Source organism: Mesoplodon densirostris, chromosome 8 (assembly GCF_025265405.1).
Source record: "Mesoplodon densirostris isolate mMesDen1 chromosome 8, mMesDen1 primary haplotype, whole genome shotgun sequence".
Taxonomy (NCBI): Eukaryota; Metazoa; Chordata; class Mammalia; order Artiodactyla; family Ziphiidae; genus Mesoplodon; species Mesoplodon densirostris.
The window spans coordinates 87402480-87425687 of record NC_082668.1 but is presented as its reverse complement, the minus strand read 5'-3'; the positions used below and the strand labels follow the sequence as shown (position 1 = coordinate 87425687).

At 38.8% G+C, this 23208-nt stretch overlaps 1 protein-coding gene across 3 annotated transcripts in view; it reads right to left on the bottom strand.

The window, feature by feature from the left end:
• CERS6 (ceramide synthase 6) overlaps positions 1-23208 on the bottom strand; it is a 334052-nt gene that overhangs the window by 282224 nt on the left and 28620 nt on the right. The gene's annotated exons all lie outside the window — the stretch shown is intronic.

The window sequence follows — 23208 nt, the reverse complement described above, 5'->3', positions numbered from 1 at the left end:
AGACACCTCATGAGCCACAAAAGAAACAAATAGACAACAGAGCAATGCCTTCAAAATTTCAAAGAAAAAGATTTTCGGCCCAGAGTCTTCCAATTAGCCAAACTATCAGTTTAATCAGAGATGATAAGTAAAGCAAATAAACAGAAGAAACACAAGGACCCAGGACATTTACTTCTTAAACATCCTTTTGTAGGAAGTTACTTACTGATGTGCTCCAGCAAAATGCAGAAGTAAACCATGCAAGAGGAAGCTCCAGATCAAGGAAAGAGTGGATCCAACCAGAAGAGAAACGCAGGCTCAACAATTAAGACCTAAAAAAATATCTGAAGAATACAGCTGTGTAGCAGACCTATAAAATCAATTAGTCTAACTGAAACAGGAGGATTGAGGGAGGTAGGAAAAATAAAGATTTGAGAAATTTAGCACATCAATCTGTGGAGAAAAAGAACAGCAAAGTGATTAAGAGCATGGCCTCTATATCCCAGTGGCTTATGTTCAAATCCCAGATCCACCACTTTGCATTTGTATCACCTTGAACAATGTACATAGCTTATCTCTATTATTGTTTCCTGATCTGTGATAATTCCCATATCATAGGTTGTCGTGAGGATTAAATTAGTCAAAGCAATATAAAGCATAGAAATTACTTGGCACTTTAAGTCCTTAATAAAGGTTGGCCATGCTGATGGTAGAAAAAGCATGCAATATAGTGCATTTAAAAATCACAAACTACAGGAACAAGGAAAAAACCTAAACAAGAAAGGAAATGTAATCATAGTTCTTGGTTTTATAGAAAAATACTTACATACTGATGATAATATAAACACTGATTATTGATTTAACTACAAATAAAACCACATAGGTAGGATGGGGGAAGATAAAAACCACATAGGTAGGATGGGGGAAGGGAGTATTGAAAAATCATTTAAAAAGGTAAATCCTCAGCTATCAGAGCAGAATGTCAATATATTAGGTATCAATTGTTTATTTAAGAAGTACCTCTATAAGCTTATTATTTAGTGATTTGGAGGTCACTGGCAGAAGAAACAGCTGAAAGAATTTCAAGTGGTTGCTTCTATAACAACCAAAAGCATTGTGGGGATTTGATGAGGTTTTTTTTTGAGGGAGGGGAGACAATTTGGGAAACTTTAATATGGACTGGTTATTAGATGATATTATAGCATTATAATTTTGTATGTGATCTGATATTGTGATTACGGAGAAAAATGTTTTTTATTGTTAGGAGATACATGTAAAAGTATTTAGAGGTGAAATACCACAATATTTGCAAGTTATTTTCAAGATAAACTTAAAGACTCAAGAAAAACATATATAGCATATATATGTGCATGCACACACGTTTTTTATATACATAATACAGAGAAGGGGGAGAGAGAGAGAGCAAATGTAACAAAACATTAATTAGATATTAACTGCTAAATATATGTGAAGGGAATAGGTGTTTCTTATACTATTCTTTCAATTTTTCTATATGTTTAAAATTTAATAAAAACTGGAAAATATTGCTTTTTATTATATGTAAGCTCTTCTGTACTATAATTTTTTAGCCACACACATGATTTACTTTGGAAAAATAAACAGAATAATTTAAAGAAAAAGATCTACTATTATTCCCCCAAAAGTCTCATGCTAGCTAAGAAACATATTATTTATCATTCATTTCTATTTTTTTAAAATTCACATAATAGCTTAAGTTTCAATTTTTGCATTTTCTTCATGTTGTTTTATCAGCAAGTTATCCTCTAACTAGCCTATGTTTTCTGTTAATTAAAATAGATGGCACTAGGGCTTCCCTGGTGGCACAGTGGTTGAGAGTCCGCCTGCCAACACAGGGGACACGGGTTCGAGCCCTGGTCTGGGAAGATCCCACATGCCACGGAGTAGCTGGGCCTGCGCTCTGGAGCCTGCGTGCTGCAACTGCTGAGGTCCGCGGGCCTAGAGCCCGTGCTCCTCAACACTCCCGCTTGCTGCAATTGGAGAGGGCCCGCACACAGCAAGGAAGACCCAATGCAGCCAAAAATAAATAAATAAAATAAATAAATATCTCTAAAAATATATGGCACTAAAACTGCTGTCTAAACCATTTAAGAATTCATAAGAAGGACTAAAAAGAATGCTTGTTTGGGGCTTCCCGGGTGGCGCAGTGGTTGAGAGTCCACCTGACGATGCAGGGGACACGGGTTCATGCCCCGGTCCGGGAAGATCCCACGTGCCGCAGAGCGGCTGGGCCCGTGAGCCATGGCCGTTGAGCCTGTGCCCCGCAAGGGGAGAAGCCACAGCAGTGAGAGGCCTGCGTACTGCAAAAAAAAAAAAAAAAAGAATGCTTGTTTGAATACACAGTATCGGAACCCAGGCTTTGTCTTCAGTAAGTCCACTGTGCAGCAATCCTATACATTTTGATAGAAGAAAATCCTCTATCGGCATTTGATAAACATTAAATTAAGAGGAAATGTTAACCTAAATTACTTGAATCTGCTGAGGGGTAAGTGTGCTGATGAAACAAATGTGTTTAACTTTTCTACCCACCAGTATGCAAAAAATATATAAATCATGTCTTAAACTTTTTTCTTACAGAAATAATTGCTATTTCTACCAATAATCATAAAATATCAAGTGCTGAGCTTACATTATTAAATATGACATCTTTTTCTTAATTTTTCATGCAATTACATTTTGGAGGCATGTTGCTATTGTTACCCTCTTTTTATACATGAGGAAATGAACAGCTAAACAGTATGGAAACTTCAACAACACAAATCTACCCACAGCTCTCCTCTCAAGAAAAGCCTTTGGTCTGGGCTCAAAACAATCTCTACATTAAACTCTACCGGTACACCCAAGTACTCTTATGGAGATTCATCATCTGTTACCAGTCTCCTCTACTATTTAGAATATAATTAGACCACAAAGGCTAGACATTAGATGTTACTTAATCCAACATTCTCATTCGTAGGTGAAGACCCTGAGGCCCAGAGCTACTTAACGATAGAAGCAGGACAGAAACACAGGTCTTATCATCAGTGTTCCCTCTAAATGTTACCTGGTTCCCAGACCCCTTTATTTTCCAAATGGAGACTGGAATAAATGTGTAAAAACAGAAGTGGAAAATAATGCTGGAAGTACACGAATGTGTTCAAAAATGAAACTCACTGTCTCAATGGGATGGAATTAAAGGTGATTTTTCGCTTAGGTGATTTTACAATAAAAAGAGAGAAGATGGTTCCTGCTCTCCACAGTTTTGTTGTTGCTATATAAAAAGTAATTTAAGAAATTGCATCCGTGGTGAAACTGTTCAAAAATGTTTGAATTTGTGTTCAATAAAAGAAACCATTTGGCCAAACCCCACAGGTTTATTTATAAGCCAACTGAGGGTATAGAATCAGTCTTTAAAGAAGAACGGCTCTACCAAAACTGAGTCAGTCTGAACTCTTTTGTAGCCAATATGTCCGCACAGCAATGATGGCAATAAAGAAAGTGGGATTACCATTTAAATTACCATCTAAAGAGTAAACTCCAAAATCAACCCAAGATAGATAAGACACATATAAAGTCACCTAAGGAACCAAAATGGTTCCTAAATCTAAAAACAGTTGACAGTGACTTGATTTGAGACACTAAGGTATCTAAAGAAAGGGTACATGGATGGTGCTTAAGGCAGGATAGAAGGGGGAAGGGAGAAGTGGGAAGGGGAAGTGGGGCTGGGAGGCAGCGTTAGAAGCGTCCACACAAGCCTTGTCCAGGGAGAAAGCAGATTTGACTTGAGAGAAGTGCTGGCCTGAGAAAGTAAGAAACCCTATTATCTTTTTATATAACTTCTGTCAATTTTAATTTAGCATAATCCAACTGTTTCAATCTAGGAGGCTTTGCTATTGTTCCCAGATTTTGCTGATTCCCCCTCAGATAACATACTATGTGCCCTAAAGTTATAAATTTATTTTAACACTGATGTCACAACCCTATTGTAAATCAATGTTTTCCAAACTATGGCCATCAGTTAATGAGAAAAGTTTCATCAGCCCTGTGCTTTCCCCGGCACAAGGCATTCCCTTTTCTACCACACACTTGCAACACAATATAGGTCAATCATAGAAGATGGATGAGAGCAAATAAGAAAACCAAGAACTAAGTGCCTTCAGGCTCAGTAATACAGTGTTACAGAGCAACTGTCTAAGAAGAGATGGCATGACCTCTATGTCAGCCCATGTGTTACATATGTGTTAAGTTTACCTAGTACCTGTTCTCTGCAGTGCTTAAGGCACAATAACTAGAACGTCAAATGGTTATGAATCTGAAAGAACTCTCCTAAGGAAGGAAGGCAGGATGGATGGAAGGAACGAAGGAAAGAAGAATAGGAGATGAGGAAGAGAAAGGTCTTTCTTAGAGCAAAATGCCAGATAATAAATGTAGACAGAAGATGGAAACAGGAAGCACCACCATGTGGCAAAAGTCACTGAGGTGGGCTGAGTTAGGCAGGAATTGCCAGTGGATGTTGGTGGGTATAGATTTGATGAGGAACAAGATGCAAAATTTGGAGACACTGTTCCACAAAATACTAATCAGTTACAAAGAGGAAAACAGTAAATTTAATATGAATAAACCAACATGACCAGGTGGTTACAGTTAACATCTTGTGACTCCGACTCCAACGTTGTGCCCTGGGAGGAACACAGCATCATTTTGTGGGCTTCCACCCAGAATGCAGTAACTGAACCTAGTCAGGAGGATATATCAGAAAGATCCTACCTCCCACTTGATTAAAGGCGTGTACTCTTAAACACTATCAAGAACAGAAAAGATAAAGACTGAGAAATTTTTCCAGATTGAAGGAATCTAAAGAGACATGAGAATTAAACACAATACCTACTCCTGGACAAGATCTTGGACCAGACAGGAAAAGGAGCCACTTTTGAGTTTATACTGCTAACACTGTGAACTGAATGGTAGTGTTGTACCAAAGCTTGCTTCTTCATCTGGAGTGTTGTTTACTGATTATGTAGAAGAACATCCCTGTCTGGAGGAAGTACACCCCCAAGTACGTAGAGGACATGGGACATCACGTCAGCAGCCTGCTCTCCTAAGGTTAAGAAAAAGACTGATGATCACACACACATATGCACATACACACACACACACACACCACGCACACACACACATACTCAGAGTGCACACACAATGGAGCAAATACAGTAAAACATTAACAGAGGAGAAATCTGGGGGTAGAGTTCTTTGTTCCATTTGGCAACTTTTCTATAAATTTGAAATCATTTCAAAATTAATTATTTAAAAATTAAGCTGTTGGAGAAAATATATATTATTATAACCTAGGTCATATATTTAATTGAAGAGAAGGATGTCAATAATGAAAATGAGCCTAAGTTTTCAGCCACTAAAACTTTCCAATAGGGAACGTTAGCATTCTAATTGGCTCAACTCGACTTTAAATGGAACAATGCTTTATCCCTTGTGAAAGTGACTACTTTTTTGGCCTACAAATCAGATCTTTTTTGAGGTGTCTGAACTAAGACAAAAGAGTCAGCTGGTTAATAGCATCAGAAGCAGCAAAAGTGGGAGCAGATGACCCTGGAGTCCTATAAAGTCTATTCCATGGATCCAGCAAGTCTGTCTCATTGACTGGATTCAGAGCCTTTCAAAGGCAGCAACTGGACCTTGGGCTCCTGCTGTATCCGTGCCTGGAACAGGTGCTCCCTGCCTCTTACCTGTGATGTGTACCACTCAGTCATGAGGTACCCTGTAAATAATGTGAGGTACTCCATAAATAACAGCCCGTTGCCAAAGGGACCTATTCCTTATAGAGAGGCCTTACTACACATTCAAAGAGATATACAAAAACATTCATTCATCAACAAGTAAATGGATAAATGAAACACTACAGTCAGAGAACAGAGTTCTTCTTACCTTATAGCAGTGAAATAACTTAGATCCATATCAAAGGATGCCTCAGAAAAGCAGGTTATACAATAATGACTCTATCACTTATGTAAATATTCTTTGGACTCAAACTCAAGACTAGAATTTACACGATCAGCTCTCCCAGTCTCCAGCTTGCCAACTGCACATCTTGGCACTTCACAGCCTCCACAATCATGTGAGCCAATTCCTTATAATAAATCCTCATAATAAATATAAATATGTAAAGAGATTGGAACAAAACCTATTGGTTCTACTTCTTTGGAGATAACTATAATAACAGGTAAACGTTTTTAATTTATTTATTTATTTATTTATTTATGGCTGCATTGAGTCTTTCTTGCTGCACGCGGGCTTTCTCTAGTTGGGGCGAGCGGGGGCTACTCTTTGTTGCAATGTGCGGGTTTCTCATTGCGGTGGCTTCTCTTGGTGCGGAGCATGGGCTCTAGGCACGAGGGCTTCATTAGTTGTGGCACGCGGGCTCAGCAGTTGTGGCTCACGGGCTCTAGAGCGCAGGCTCAGTAGTTGTGGTGCACAGGCTTAGTTGCTCCGCGTCATGTGGGATCTTCCCAGACCAGGGCTCAAACCCATGTCTCCTGCATTGGCAGGCGGATTCTTAACCACTGTGCCACCAGGGAAGCCCTAGGTAAATGTTTTAAATGCTAATAAAATAATAGTTTTTAGTTCATGAATACATACCTAAATATGCAAAACTATAAGAAACAGACTTTAAGGAGAGGCACTAAATTATGATGTTGATTGACGGGAGGGTGGGAGATGGGAATGAGATAAAGGACAAAGTGAAATTTATCTGGATGTTCTATTTCCTTTATGAAAAAAGATCACCAACCTAAAGCAGCAAAATGAGGATTTTTTTATTCTTGGTGGTGGCTGTAAGATGCTTGTTATATAATTACGTTGACACAGAAGGGGTTACTCATGATAACAACCCACTGAATCATTTACAGGCCATATAATGTAACACAAAATATTGGCATATACCTAGCGTCTAAAATTAGTCCTGACTGTATGGTTGGAAAGCTAGCAGAAAACTCAAACTGAGTAGAATTCAGTTCCTGCAGTGTTTGATGTGAGACTTTTAAATGAATGTACTTGTCTTAAATGCTTTAAAACTTTGCAAAATGTTAATTTCTTTAAGTAACTCATAAAATTAAAATGAAGAATTCTTAATCCACAGCTTTTCTCTGAAACTCTAATAATTGGATAAGTGCTTAATTGGCATGCTTCAGTTTCCATGATAGTGAGCTAATTTTTTTAAAAAAAGGTACAGCAGCGGCATGGACATATATACACTACCAAACGTAAGGTAGATAGCTAGTGGGAAGCAGCCGCATAGCACAGGGAGATCAGCTCGGTTCTTTGTGACTGCCTGGAGGGGTGGGATAGGGAGGGTGGGAGGGAGACGCAAAAGGGAGGGGATATGGGAACATATGTATAACTGATTAAATTTGTAAAAAAAAAACAAAGAAAAGAAAAGAAACTGCCAAACTATATTCCAACCAGCAAAAAAAAAAAAAAAAAAAAAAAAAGGTACAGCAAATATAAAGATAGTCCTGTAGATTTCAGCTTTAAAAATGCTAATTAGATACTCTAGTGAATCAGGCATATTGGCACCTACTTAATTTTATCACTTATATAAATTACCAAAATATACTCACCAAAAAGTATAGAATCAACCTATCCAAAAGCACTTGTACAAGCGCTATGTGGCCACCCCAGCTTACCCTTTTTTGGAGGGAGGAGGGTTTAACTATATAAATGATCATTGCTCATTACTGTCCTATTACTACAGGAGACCTAGAGCTCTCTAATAAATGACCCTTGACCTAGTCTCTTATTACCTAATTGGAGAGATGAAAACATAAAACAAAAATAATTTCGTGCTAAATGACAACAGTGACTACAAGGGCAACCAGTAAATGAGTGAGGAAAAGCTCACAGTGGAAACGCGGATAAGATGGAGCTGGCGGAGAAAAGAGTGAGGGATTTCCACACAGAAGGAAGCACATGAGCTGTACAGAGGCAGCAAGGAACAGAACTGGTAGGAGACAAGAGTTAAGTCCAAGTGTACACATGAGCAAGTCTATGGGATGCCACAGTATTATAGTTGGACAGGTGGAATTACAGAAATTTGGACTGAATGTTAAGCATTTGGGAAGTCTTACTGATTTTTAAGATGGGGTTTGACCTGATGATAGTACAATTTAGGAAAGATTAATATGATATAATCTTCTGAGGGCTCTCTACATCACTGCAAGTAAAATCAAAGTCCTTACAGTGGCCTACAAGGCTGTATATCATTTGGACAACTGTTCACTCTCTGACCTCATTTTCTGCTTCTGCCATCTTCCCTCACTTTCAGTTACAATGGCCTCCTTACCCAGCCTAACACGTAGCAGCCAAGCTCCACCTTCGGGGCCCTTGCACGTGGACTCACCTCGAACCAAAATATTCTCCCCCAGACATCACTCCCTCACCTCCTTGGTCTTCCTTCAACTTACCATCTTGGGCATGTAAAATGGTGCAGCCATCGTGGAGGATAATATAGCAGTTGCTCAAGAAATTAAAAATAAAATTACCGTATGATCCAGCAATCCCGCTTCTAGGGACATACCACAAAAGAACTGAAAACACAGTCTGGAACAGATATTTGTACACACATGCTGAGAGAAGCATTATTCACAGGAGCCAAAAGGTGGAACCAAGCCAAATGTCCATCAACAGATGAATGAATAAACAAAATGTGGATATACACACAGTGGAGTATTACTTAGCCTTAAAAAATACTGAAATTCTGGCACATGCTATAGCATGAATAAATCTTGAAGACATTATGCTTAGTGAAATAAGGCAGACGTCAAAGGACCAGTATTGTATGATTCCACTTATACGAGCTTCCTAAAATAGTCAATTCTATACAGAAGAGAGAAGAAGGGTGGCTTCCAGGTGCTGGGGGGAGGGGTGAATGGAGAGTTATCATTTAATGGTAGTTTTAGCTTGAAATGGCAGCAAAGTGCTGAAGATGGAGAGTGGTGATAGTTGTACAACTATGTGAATATACCTAACTCCACTGAATTGTCCACTCAAAAATGGTTAAAATGGTAAAATTTTATGTTAAACATACTTTATGTCAATAAAAAAATGTTTTTAAGTCACCTTCTCTGTAAATCCTTCCTGACCACCTCATTTCTACCCGCAAACCTCTTCCCCATCTGACACTCTTATCCCCACCGCTCTCTCCTGCCTTTTTTTCTCTCCTCTCAGCACCGACACCACCAAGCATACAAAGTTTCTGTGCTTATTGGGTTCACAGTCTGCTCCTTACTCCAGAATGTAAGCTCGTGAGGGCAGGACTACTGCTTATTTTATATCGCTGGTGCCTACAACAGTGCCTGGCATTCAATAAGCAGTCAGGGGCTTCCCTGGTTGCACAGTAGTTGAGAGTCCTCCTGCCGATGCAGGGGACACGGGTTTGTGTCCCGGTCCGGGAAGATCCCACATGCCGCGGAGCGGCTGGGCCCGTGAGCCATGGCCGCTAAGCCTGCACGTCCAGAGCCTGTGCTCCGCAACGGGAGAGGCCACAACAGTGAGAGGCCCGGGTACCGCAAAAAAAAAAAAAAAGCAGTAAGTAAAGATTTGTTGAATGAATTATCACTGTTACACTGAAAGGACTAGAGTGGAGGGAGGCTGGAAGCAGAATTAGCCACACAGGCTGTGGCTGGGCTCCAAGAAGAAGACAGTAAGACTGGGGCTGTCAGGTGTCTGTTTTGAGAGAAGAAAGTACAAACCTGAAAGATGCTCCCAAAAAAAGGATCTATAAGATTTGGAAACAGATTGGAAAAGAAAAGGAGCAGAAAAATGTGTTAGGACGGGCTCTGTTTTGAGACAAGAAGAATGGAAGCACCAACAAGAGAACTGGGGACAGAAGCTGGTTTTAATACGACATAGAGCAACACAGAGCTGCCATGCCAGAGCCGGAGCTGGGGAGCTGCGACCCCTGCCCAAGGATGGATTAAACTAAAGGTGCAGTGAATACACCAAGAGACCACTTATAAAAAAGAAGAGGAAAGGCTGGAGGACGTGGCTTTGGTGGACACACACAGGAAAAAAAAAGAAGAAAGATGGCATTCGGATGACATAAAAAGCTCCAGAATCATGGAAGCCAGAAGGGGAGTTCTGAGAAGTGGAGGGGCATTAGAAAGGGAAAGAGGCCACTCCGTTCGACAAGCGGGTTATTGGCAACCTTAGAAAATGGTTTCAAACACTGGCAAATCTTTTAGCCGTATGACTATTTTCAGAATTGTGATGTTTATAAAACTGAACCCTGTAAATAAAATTTTAATGTTTTAATTTTGAGGTTTCCTCCGCCTGGGAAGGAATGGAGATGTGTAGACTCCACTAGAAGATCAGCCCACTGGGAAGTGCTCAGGTGCAACCTGGGATGGGAAGTGTGCCGGTGGCAGAGGTGAGGCACCAGAAGCCTTCCATTAAGATCAGGTGCAGTTTTCCATCGTTATTCTTAAGGGCCTCCCTAACTGATCTTCCCCACTTACCCAAGCATCCTTAGATCCTGATGACTTCAAAGCCACAAGGATCCCCAAGGCCCTACACAGTCTGCCCTGACGCCACATACACCTCCTGCTCGCCAGGTGGCTCACCCATCCCCACCCTTGTCATGGATCAGGTCATTCAGGTACTGCCTGGGGTCACTGTACTTGATTTTGGCTCCCCTCAGCCTTCAGGTCTCTGCTCAAAGATCACCTTGTTAGAGAGTTCTTCCCTGACCACCTACATAAAAGCTCACCTGCAGGACCCCCATCCCTCTGTACTTATGTCTTTCTTCCTTTATTTTATTTCTTTCCCTCTTTCCTTCATTCTTTCTTTCTTTACGTCCTTCCTTAGTTATTTATTTTTATGGTACTTACCCATACCTGACATGTTTTACTTGTTCACGGTGTACTGCCTTAGGGCACATAAAAGGTATTTGTTAATTGCTCAATCCAAGTTAATGACTTCTACTATGATTAGACAAAACTGTCTAACACAACTCATTCACCATCTTCATACTTAGAATATCCTATCTACCATACTTTTCTCTAAAAATGTATTCTAACTGCCTCAATTCAGAGTAAGCCTTCTGAGGCTACCCATGCACCTTTCAGACTGTGATTCACAGTGGTTTACTTACACTTCAGACACGATTATGAAACATCCACGTCCGATTTCTTTAACTACACTGGGTTAGAAACAGCTGATTGGATAGAAGACCTTTAGAAGCAGGTGTTTTGATGGCATGAATTAATATCTCTCAGCCTGAGAGGCGATAAGAAAACCACAAGTAGCAGGAATAAGATCAAAACACACACATGCACACAAACTTGTACGTTTGAAGATTCTTAGAGTAGGAAAAGCCTAGTAGTGTAAAAACCTCACTATTTAAAGCATATTAATCAATGTTGATAATGATGGTCAGAAAATGGTTAGGCTGGGTCCAAACTCCACTTAGTAACCATGAAGCTGAAAATAAAGTTTTCTTTTAAGGAATTAAATGGAAACCTCAAACTAATCTAGAAAACTCCTACATACAATATATGTTTTCTGATCATGCTGGATTCCTCTAAAATTTAGGGCTGTTACTAGAAACAAATAATGTAAGAAATATAACTAAGTACTATACAAATAACAATATCTTATATGCAGTACTTTCAAGTTCACAAAAAAAAATTTCTTTTAATTTCATGAGACAGGTAAACCTGAAAGCGGAAAAGCAGATTGCATTTTTGAACTCTAACCAGCCTTTCTGACCCCTGTTGAGTTAATAAGCACTTGAACATTAAAAACCCAGGTGATGAGAAAACCATAATTCAAAAAGAGACATGTAGGGCTTCCCTGGTGGCACAATGGTTGAGAGTCCACCTGCCGATGCAGGGGACACGGGTTCATGCCCCGGTCCGGGAAGATCCCACATGCCGCGGAGCAACTAAGCCCGTGAGCCATGGCCGCTGAGCCTGCGCGTCCGGAGCCTGTGCTCCGCAGCGGGAGAGGCCACAACAGTGAAAGGCCCGCGTACCGCAAAAAAAAAAAAAAAAAAAAGAGACATGTACCACAATGTTCATGGCAGCTCTATTTACAACAGCCCGGAGATGGAAACAACCTAAGTGTCCATCAACAGATGAAAGGATAAAGCAGATGTGGCACATATATAGAATGGAATATTACTCAGCCATAAAAAGAAACGAAATTGAGTTATTTGTAGTGAGGTGGATGGACCTAGAGTCTGTCATACAGAGTTAAGTAAGTCAGAAAAAGAAAGACAAATACTGTATGCTAACACATATATATGGAATCTAAAAAAAAAATGGTTCTGAAGAACCTAGGGGCAGGGCAGGAATAAAGACACAGACATAGAGAATGGACTTGAGGATATGGGGAGGGGGAAGGGTAAGCTGGGACAAAGTGAGAGAGTGGCATGGACATATATACACTACCAAATGTAAAATAGATAGCTAGTGGGAAGCAGCTGCATAGCACAGGGAGATCAGCTTGGTGCTCTGTGACCACCTAGAGGGGTGGGATAGGGAGGGTGGGAGGGAGGGAGGGAGGGAGACGCAAGAGGGAAGAGATATGGGGATATATGTATATGTATAGCTGATTCACTTTGTTATAAAGCAGAAACCAACACACCATTGTAAAGCAATTATACTCCAATACAGATGTTAAAAAAATAAATTAAAAAAATAAAGTCATACAAGCTGGAAAAAAAAAAAAACCCAGGTGATTTGTTATTGTTCTGTCTTGAAATTAAACACTCTGAACGTTCCACAGCTTCAGGACAGAGGGGTAGAGTAAAAGGAGTTAATTTTTACTGCTCTACAGTAAAATACTATTATTGGCTTTGACTAAATATAATTCAGAAATCTGAGAGTCAGACTACAGCAAGTATAAGGCTATGTTTCTTGCATAATTTGTTCCAGATGAGGACATTTTACTCATGAGAGTTCAGTCATCCCACGTGCCACTGTGTGTGCCACAGCAGTGACTGAATCCAAGCCAAGGATGACAACATTCCAGGGGAACACAGCATCTGCAAACACACCTTCCACCCAGCTCACCAGAGATGACTGATAAAGACCCATGCATTCTTTCATTTAACAGATATTGAGCAACTGCTGTGATATATCTTGTTTAACACACATGCATATGCATTTATGACATGTCAGACACATGTCCTAATTTAAGTATTAATTTACTTGATCCTCATAATAACCCAAAGAGAGAAACACCATTTTTGTCATCATTTCACAGATGAGAAAATCCAGGCACAGAGAGGTTAAGCAACTAGCCCAGGGTCAGAGCTAACAAATGTGGGAGCTAAGGCAGTCTGAGTCCAGAGCTAGGCTCTTAACCACGGAGCTCAACAAAAGGCACAAAGCTAAGCAGTGGGAATCTACTGGGAAACAAGATCAGTGGGTCTCTGCCCTCTTGGGGGCTTACCTTCTAGCCAGGAGGGACTGGGAAAGAGCAAACAATACATAACAATTTAATTACAATGACCGGAGTGCCACAGTGGAGAAGTGACAGGATATCTCAACATAGAAGGGTAAAGGATGATGGAAAACATTCACGGAGCTCTCACTGATTCCTCATAAAACCCTGAAAAATAACCGATAATATTCTTATTGTAGAGATGAGGCAGTTCCGTCTGGGAGAGGAGAGGTGAAGGGCAGAGGCAGGAGTTGCCCCTAGTTTAAGCAGTCCCAACACCGGTCTGGTTGTTAGGAACAAAGTACATGACTTTCTTCTAGATCCTTTCCACAAATTGTATCCTTTTTGCATTAGAGTTGATCCTCAGCATCCGCAGGGGATTGGGTCCAGGACCCCGCAGATACCAAAATCTGCAGACGCTCAAGTCCATTATATAAAATGGCAGAGTGTTTGTATATAACCTGTGCACATCCTCCCGTATACTTTAAGACATCTCTAGATAACTTATAATACCTAATGTTAATGCTACATAAATAGTTATAAATACAAAGTAAATGCGCGTAAATAGTTGTTGGGCACACAGCAAATTCGTTTGCTTTTTGGAACTTTCTGGAATTTTTTTCCAGCTATTCTCAATCTGCGGTTATTTGAATCCATGGATACAGACAGCCAACTCTATAATAATTTAATCTCTTCTGCATGTGGCACTATGAGAGGTTTAAGCATTTATCCTGGGTGTCTTGTCAAACCCAGGAGAGTTAGCACTCTGACAATAGTCATTTAATACCAAGCACTCTGCTCACATAACACTGTAATGCATGTTGGTTAGTGGCACTCACCTGAAATTAATTCCTCTCATTGTTAACCTGAGGCTGCTCTATCCTGATAGCTGAGGAGTTACAGAGTTAAGGAGATAGGAGTCAGAAGAAGAATAAACAAGTATCTAATGACTTCACTCCATGGGCCGGTGTTTTCACAGGTTATCTTATTCAAATGGTGAGAAGAGATCAGATGTTTCAGATAAGATGGATGTGAGAGGCTGCCGGGGCTGACTTAAAAACAAGCTATTCTGTCATTTTAAAAGTACTATAAGGAAATTAAATACAATCAAGAGAATAGAAAATCTGCAGTCATTAAAAATTATGCTTGCGAGGAGTGTTCAACAAATGAAGGAACAGTCATGTTCTAATAATATTTACATATTCAGAAAAAGAACAAAAATGGATAAGGTATAAGACCCTTTATAGGCTAATACATATATTTTTATACATAACACATTTCTGGAAATACATAAAAAGGAACAGTATGACTAACGGCTCCCACAGGGAGATGGATAGAGGAAATTTTAACATTTACTTTATACCTTTCAATTGTTTCCTATACATAATTTTTATAATTAAAACAAAATTAGATTTAGGAAGAATTTTTAAATAATGTGTAAAAATGGTGACAATGCTTAGACTACAAAGTTACCTGAAGTGGAAGGACAAGTTTTTTAATAGGCAATACTTTCAACTACATTCCCCTCCCAATACAAGGAACTAGAAAATTCCTGAAACTGAAACCCTGAGGGGTCAGTTTTCACTTTTTTACTTTGTAGGCTTTATTGTTGTTTGAAATATTTACACTAAGTTTTTATCACTTTCACAATAAAAAAAAATCCAAGTATTACATAAGAAATAGAATATAGGAAATGTACTCATATAAGTGATAAAATTATAGTAGTTGCTTTTGCCACATTCTCAAGTCAAATATAAAGAAGCCAAGATCACCACTCTAAAATTAATAATTCAAAGTAAACACTAAAAGATCAAGTTGCTGAAATACAGCCAAATGTGGGCTTAAAGTCCTATTTCAAGGAAGACAGAATCACACCTTAATTTTAAATACTTTTGACCTAATCTTTTTTTCTCCTAATCTCCTTTGCTATGGTGTTAACCCTGCCTTCTTTCAAACAGCCATCTGAGAAGAGAAGATGATAGTGACAATTAGCTGGAGTCAGGTCACAGACTCCAACCTCAGGGTGACCGGCAACTACCAGCGGACTAGAAGCCTCTTCCCTCACCTCTAAGGCACTGTTGGTTTCAATAGCTCGCGATTCCTCTTGGACTTCAGTTTTCTCTAAAACGTTACCTGCCTCCACAAAGTATTAACATAACCTGCAACTTACAAAACAGTGAAAGGAAGGAAATTAATTACTGCTTTAAGTTACCCTGATGCTGAAGTGTCATTTATTAGCAAAATATGGATCCTCTTTGCAAGCTCTTTTGGAAAATGTATAGGCATCATGTTTACTATCATCATGCATTGTCCCCTTTGAGGTACAAGATCCTTTATGAGCAGGGAGTTCCAGTTCCTCTCTGCTGGGGTAAGCACACTACAGTCTCTCTCTCACACTTCTTACAACCAAAAGCTCAGGGCACAACACAAAAAGGGTGAATTGTGGAGGAGAGTCAAAACTTAAGAGAAGCGACCTAAAGGGGTGAATTTCCCAGGTTGTTTTATTTCCTTTTATTCTGGACCTCTGTCACACCCTGACACCATCACAGAGTTCCACACAGAGCAACCGAGCAGTCAGCACAGCAGCATGAACAGCTAAATCTTCAAATGAAACCCTGTCTTTTGGGCTGGAGGGACCTGGAAAAGGACCCTTGAAGGCCAGAGTATGAGGGGAATCATAGGGAGAAAGATGATGGAGAAGGGAATCTCCCAAGTCTATACATAAGCCGGCACAATTCCCAGCCTCACCTGGAGCTGTGCATTCATGGGACAGACCACAACAAAGGCTTTGAAAACTGAACTGAGATTAGAACTACCACCCACAGAAGGTGACATGGAAATTCAGTCTGAATCTAGCCAGGTTCATTGCCTGTAAAAACAAATTTAGAAAAGACATTGTTCAGAGGAATACAATAGGACCCAGAATCTACGTAGCATAATATACACAATGTCCAGGATACAATCCAAAACCAATTCATATACAAAGAACTGGAAAAATATGACCAGTTCTCAAGAGAAAATACAATCAGATTCCAACCCTAAGATGACCCAGAGGATAAATATTATAATATCCTCCATGAGGATATGAAATGAATGGAAAGACAGAAGTTCTCAGCAGAGAAACAGAAACTATCAATAGAAAAATAACCAAGTGAAAATTATAGAAATAAAAAAATATATCTGAAATTAAAAATTCACTGGATGGCTCAACAGAAGAACAGAGACCACAGAGGAAAGAGTGAGTGAGCCTGAAGAGTGAGTGAAACTATCTAATCTGAAGAACAAAGAGAACAAAATTCAGAAAAATAAGCAGAGCCTCAGGGACCTGTAGGAGAAGATTAAAACTTCTAGTATTTTTGTCACTGGAATTCTAGAAAAAGAGGAGTAAAAGACAGGCGGCAAAGTTATTTAAAGAAGTAATAGCCCAAAACTTCCCAATTATTAAAATACATAAATTTATAAATGCAAAAAGCTCATAAACTCTAAATAGAATAAGCTCAAAGATAACCACCCTTAGACACATCAAAATCAACTCCTTAAAAGCAAAGATAAAGGAAAAATCTTCATAGCAGCTACAGAGCAATTACACATTATATATAGGGAAACAATTATTCAAATGACTGAAGATTTTTCATCAGAAACAAGAAAGGCCAGAAGACAGTGAAAAAACATCTTTAAAGTACAGAAAGAAAAAAACAGCCGACCTAGAATTCTATATCCCTTGATAATATCCCTCAGGAAAGAAAGCTAAATAATGACAGTTTTAGACAAAGGAAAACTAAGAGAATTCATTTTTGGCAGAGCTACTCTAAAAGAAATGTTAAAGGAAGTGGTTCAGGCTGAAGGGAAATGACACCAGAAACTTGGATATTCACAAACAGCAACAACAGAAATGGTAAATATCTGGGTAAATATAAAAGGCTATTTTCCCCAGTTCTTTAAAATGTATATAATTGCTGAAATCAAAAATTATACCATCACTTAGTAGGGTTTTCAATGTACAGATGTAATTTATGTCATAAAGGTAAGTGGGGAGGATAAAGGAACCTATACGGTCATAAGGTTTCTACATTTTACTTTGTTGTACGATGTTAACTCTAAGCAGACTGTGAAAGTTTAGATAGGTACATTGGAACTCTCAAACATGCACCGAAATTTTTTTTCAGAGAAATAGCACCAAAAATCCAATAGAGAAATGGAATACTACAAAGACAGATTCAAATCATCCAAGAGAAGACAGGAAAGGAGATAAAGAGGAACAAGTAGCAGAGGGACATTGAGAAAACAAATAATAAAATGAGAAATGTAAATCCAATCATATCAATAATTATATTAAATGTAAGTGATCTAAAAATACCCATGTAAAGATAGATTGTCAGAATTTTTCAAAATAACAAGAACCAACTATAAGCTGCCTACAAGAAACCCATTTTAAATACAATGACTTAGAGAGATTAAAAGCAATAAATGAAAAAAGCATATCATGTGTATAATAATCAAAAGAAAACCAGAATGGCTATATTAATTTCAGCCAATCTTGTATTCTTGCTTCTCTTAATCTTTAATCCCTCTATATTAATACATTTACTTACAGAGGCTTTTCCCTCATTATTCGTAAAACCATTTCCAGGGTCTTAACCTGTGTTTGGCAATGTTTTACAAAATATATCAGCATACCCCTGCCCTTTATGAACTTACCATCTGAGACAACATTAATGCAACAGTTTATTAATATATATTTATTTATATTGATATATATCAAAAAGATCTAAAGTACATATTTAGGAAAGGTGTTAAGTTCCCTATATACACAGAAGATTTCACAGGCTTTAAGAATGGCATGGAATTCTCACTAAACTTACAGTTTAGGTGGTTTAAAAAATAATGCTGGGGAAGACAGAATTCATACCAGAAGCTTGAGAAAAAATATATGTATTTTCAGAAGCAACTTAATGTACGTTTTGATTCAGCATGCCTAAAGCAAACATAGGTTATATAGTACACAGAAAGATAAACCTCTTAAAATTTTATTAGACTTATAAAGATTAGCAACAGTATTAGTTGGATCATGCTTATCACTGCATCTTATATTACAATGATAAAATAATGCTTTGGGGCTTACACCTGATAGATGTCTTTCCAGTCAATATTTTGTATCTAAACATTCTCACTATGAAATGACAGCCTTACAGGCACCCCACCTCCTCTCCACCAGTTGTTTTCTTTTAAAGTGACAGAGAGAAGAGGGAGACAGAGAGGGAGGGAGGGAAAAAGAAGGAGGGGGGTGATTATGCAAGGGTGTAGACACTTCTGCAATGGAAATTCACCAATTGTCTAAAACATACGGATCAGGGTCTTCAATGCAAAGTTTTCAGTTATAATTAAAACTAGGGGAACAGACTGATTGTTTTAGGAGGAAGTATAAAATGAAGATAGGGAAAAGTGAAGAACTGAACCCTGTAGTACATGTGGACCATCACTGCACTCCCCCACCTCATGTGTTTTCACATATATTTTGCGATATGATAAAAAAAATTCTGCTCTAAGAGGAATATTATTTCTATTTTACAAATGAGGCAACAGACAGACAAAAAGTACTTAATAGTATAGGCATCCATCACTTTTATGATACAGTTCATTCCTGGAAACCACACTGAAAAAATCATTAAGTGGTCTGTGTGGAATTTATTAAAATTATTTACTAGAATAGGTTTGAATTTAGCAATGAAAGCTAGTGACAAATAAGTGGATAAAGACATGGAGAGGTGAAATACTGATCCTTTATTTTGCTATATCACAAGGAATGTTTGGAGGAGTAAAATGCTAACTACAAAGACAAGCAGGGACCATCAGCAGTCACAGGTATAAATACTGACCTATACTCTAAGGAAGATCAACAGGAGCAGAGACCCAAAGCAACTGCTACAAATTTGCAGTTAAAAGGCAAAGAGTAGAGAGCCCAGAAATAGACCCATACAAATACAGTCAACTGATCTTGGACAAAAGAGCAAAGGCAATACACCGGAGAAAAGATAGCCTTTTTAAGAAATGGTTCTCGAACAACTAGATATATACACGCAAGGAAAAAAATGAATCTAGACATAGACCTTATACCTTTAACAAAAAATTAACTCAAAATGGATCACAGACCTAAATTTAAAATTCAAAAACTATAAAAATTCTAGAAGATAACACAGGAGAAAACCTAGGTGACCTTTAGTTCAGTGGTGACTTTCTAGATACAAGATCAAAAGCACAATCCATGAAAGAAAAAATTGATAAGATAGACTTCATTAAAATTAAAAACCTCTGCTCTGCAAAAGATACTGTTAAGAGAATGAAATGACAAGCCATAAACAGAGAGAAAATCTCTGCAAAACACATGTCTGATAAAGGGCTAGTATCCAAGATATACAACCACCTCTTAAAACTCAACAATAAGAAAACAACCAAATTATAGAATGGACAAAAGATCTAAACAGACACCTCATGAAAAAAGATATACAGATGGCAAGTAAGCATATGAAAACATGTTCAACATCATTTGTCATCAAGGAAATGAAAATTAAAACAATGAGGTAACATTACACACCTATTAGAAAGGCTAAAATCCAAACGCTCACACTGGTGCTGCAGGTGCTGGTAAGGATGTGGAACAGAAACTCTCAGTGGTTGCCGGTGGGAATACAAAATGGTACAGCCACTTGGGAAGACAGTTCAGCAGTTTCTCATAAAACCAAACACAATCTTATAACCCAGCAACTGTGCTCCTTGTTTATTTACCCAAAGGAGTTGAAAACTTACATCTACACCAACACACCTACACACAAATGTTTACAGCAGCTTTGTGCACAATGGTCAAAACTTGGAAGTGACCAAGAAGTCCTTTGGTTGATGAATGAATACACAAACTGTGGTACATCCAGACAATGGAACATTTTTCAAAGATAAAAAGAAATGAACTATCAAGCCACAAAAAAGCCAGGAAGAGGATGTGTTAACTAACCTTATGGCAGTGATCATTTCACACACTGTGAAATGTTATATGTCAATTATATCTCAAAAAAGCTGGAAGAAATAAATTAAATAAATAAAATCAGTACATCATCCAAGACTGCATACTGTACAAGAGAAAAAAAATGTTATGGACATGAAGGACAGTGTGGAGTCAATTTATGGCAGAAATCCAGACAGTTGGATGGATACAGATGAGGGTTTGGGGTGTTTTTTTTTTAAATAACTGTACTCTGTGTAGGAGAGTATCCTTATTCTTGGGAGGTGACTGGGTTAGAAAAAATATGAATAATATGGATGCATGTGAAGAAAGAGAAAGAAAGCAAGCAAATGGAACAAAGTGTAGGTGCACCTGGGTGAGGGGCATACAGGTGTTCATTGAGCTGTTCTCACAACTTACCTTGAAATTATTTCCAAATAAAAACTTTTTTTACGTATATCTCCCAAAAAGGCAGGGAGAAGCCTTAACTGCATATTGCTAAGTGAAAGAAGGCTACGTACTGTTTGAGTCCAGCTACATGACATTCTGAATAAGGCAAAACTATGAAGACAGAAAAAAGATCAGTGGTTCCAGGGAGGCGGGAGGAGATGAACACGTGGAGCACAGGGGATTTTTACAGCAGTGAAACTATTCTGTATGACACTGTAATGATGGATACGTGTCATACATTTGTCAAAATGCACAGAATGTACAAAACAGTGAACCCCACTGTAGACTACGGACATTGGTTAAAAACAATGTATCAGTGTTGACTCATCAACTAAAACAAAGGTACCACACCACTATAAGATGTTAATAATAAGGAAAACTGCAGTGGAGGTGGGAGGTGGGAAGGGGAGATGGGTCAGACGTATGAGGGAATATATGGGAACTGTTTCTATACTCTCCATTCATTCTTCTGTAAAATGTAAAACTGTTCAAAAAATAAAATCTAAAAAAAAATTAAAAATAAAATAAAATCTATTAATTTTTTTAAAGCAAGGCAGTGTGTCACTTTTTGTGTTCTTGTTTGATGCTTATGGATCAAGATTTTTAAATGGCACCAAAAGATATTTTAATGTCCTTCAATTTCATATGCTAGAACCTTATTGAGGCAAACAGCTGAAATAGAAAACCACCTAATGAAAGCCTGCTTATCATTTTCTATGTTTACTTTTTTCATTAACTTCCAAAATGCCTAGTTGTTCATTTGTTTACTTTCATAAAGAAAATGCATTCTATTCCACTGTGAACGATCATGAAGCATTATTTCAGTCCGCAAGGATGTATCTGTGGAAAATAGCCCTCTCTTCACATCTCCTTAAATCTGGAGCCAGGACAGCTTCAAATGACTCTCCTCAGGGCTAGAGATACTAACAGTGAGAACTTAAATGTTCAATACCTCAAAAGAAAGAAATTTTGGGTAAAAAGACACTAAAGACCCTGTTCTTAACTGAAGGAGACACACACACACTCACTTACTTTGAAAAATAGCTAAGTATAAACTCTCCCCACAAACACCATCAACAAGCAGTTAAGCATTTCAGCTGCTCAGGAGGAATGCTCAGTTCGGAAAGATTCATGATGATGTGTCTGCAAAGGAACCTATCACCTTACTGGTGCAGTTAAAATGGAGAGATGTTTTCTGCTCTGCTTCTGAAGATGTGTAAAAAGCCTGGTACTAAAAACACAGTACTTCTGTTGTGTTAAATGACACGTAGAATTTTCTCCTGGTTGTGCTTTTAATAAGCAGGGCCTAACTTTTAGCTTTGAATATGGTGGTACACTATTTTGAACACGTAGATATTCCTGACCTGTAGTTCTCAAAGTGTGGTCACTGGACCAGCAGCATTGGCATTACCAGGGAATTTACACAGAAACGCAATTCTAATCCAGATCTACTGAATCAGAAATTCCAAGGGTGGGACCCAGCCATCTGTCCTCACAAGCCCTCCAGATGACTACGATGCCCAGTGAAGTTGGAAAGCCATGGTTCTAGACTTCCTAAACATGGAAACTGTCTTACCTTCCTTTCTCTACGTTGACTGGAACCAATTATTGAGTTAAGCCTGGCTCAGGCTCTCACATTCATAACACTAGTATAGCTGGTTAAGAATCTCATCTTCTGGGCTTCCCTTCTGGCGCAGTGGTTAAGAATCCACCTGCCAATGCAGGGGACACGGGTTCAAGCCCTGGTCCAGGAAGATTCCACATGCCGCGGAGCAACTAAGCTCGTGTGCCACAACTACTGAGCCTGCACTCTAGGGCCCATGAGCCACAGCTACTGAGCCTGCGAGCCACAAGTACTGAAGCCCGTGCACCTACAGCCCGTGTTCCACAACAAGAGAAGTCACCGCAATGCGAAGCCCGTGCACCCCAATGAAGAGTAGCCCCCGCTTGCTGCAACTAGAGAAAGCTCACATGCAGCAACGAAGACCCAATGCAGCCAAAAATAATTTAAAAAAAGAATCTCATCTTTTGATCCCTACTTTCCACCATGCTAGAACGTACTCCCCTAAGGCAGGAAGAAGACTCACATCCAGTGCCAACTCTTAACCGACATATGAAGAACTCTGTTTTCAAAGTAAAAAAAAAAAAAAGTCTCTCTCTCCAAAGGGTTTGGCCTTTCTTGATAACCACAATACTTCCATCTTATACTGGATAACGATTGTCAGTTTACAAAGCACCTCCAGATACACTATGCAATTCAGCTGTCACAATAACCCTGTGATGCAGATTTTCCACTCCCCCTAACGTTT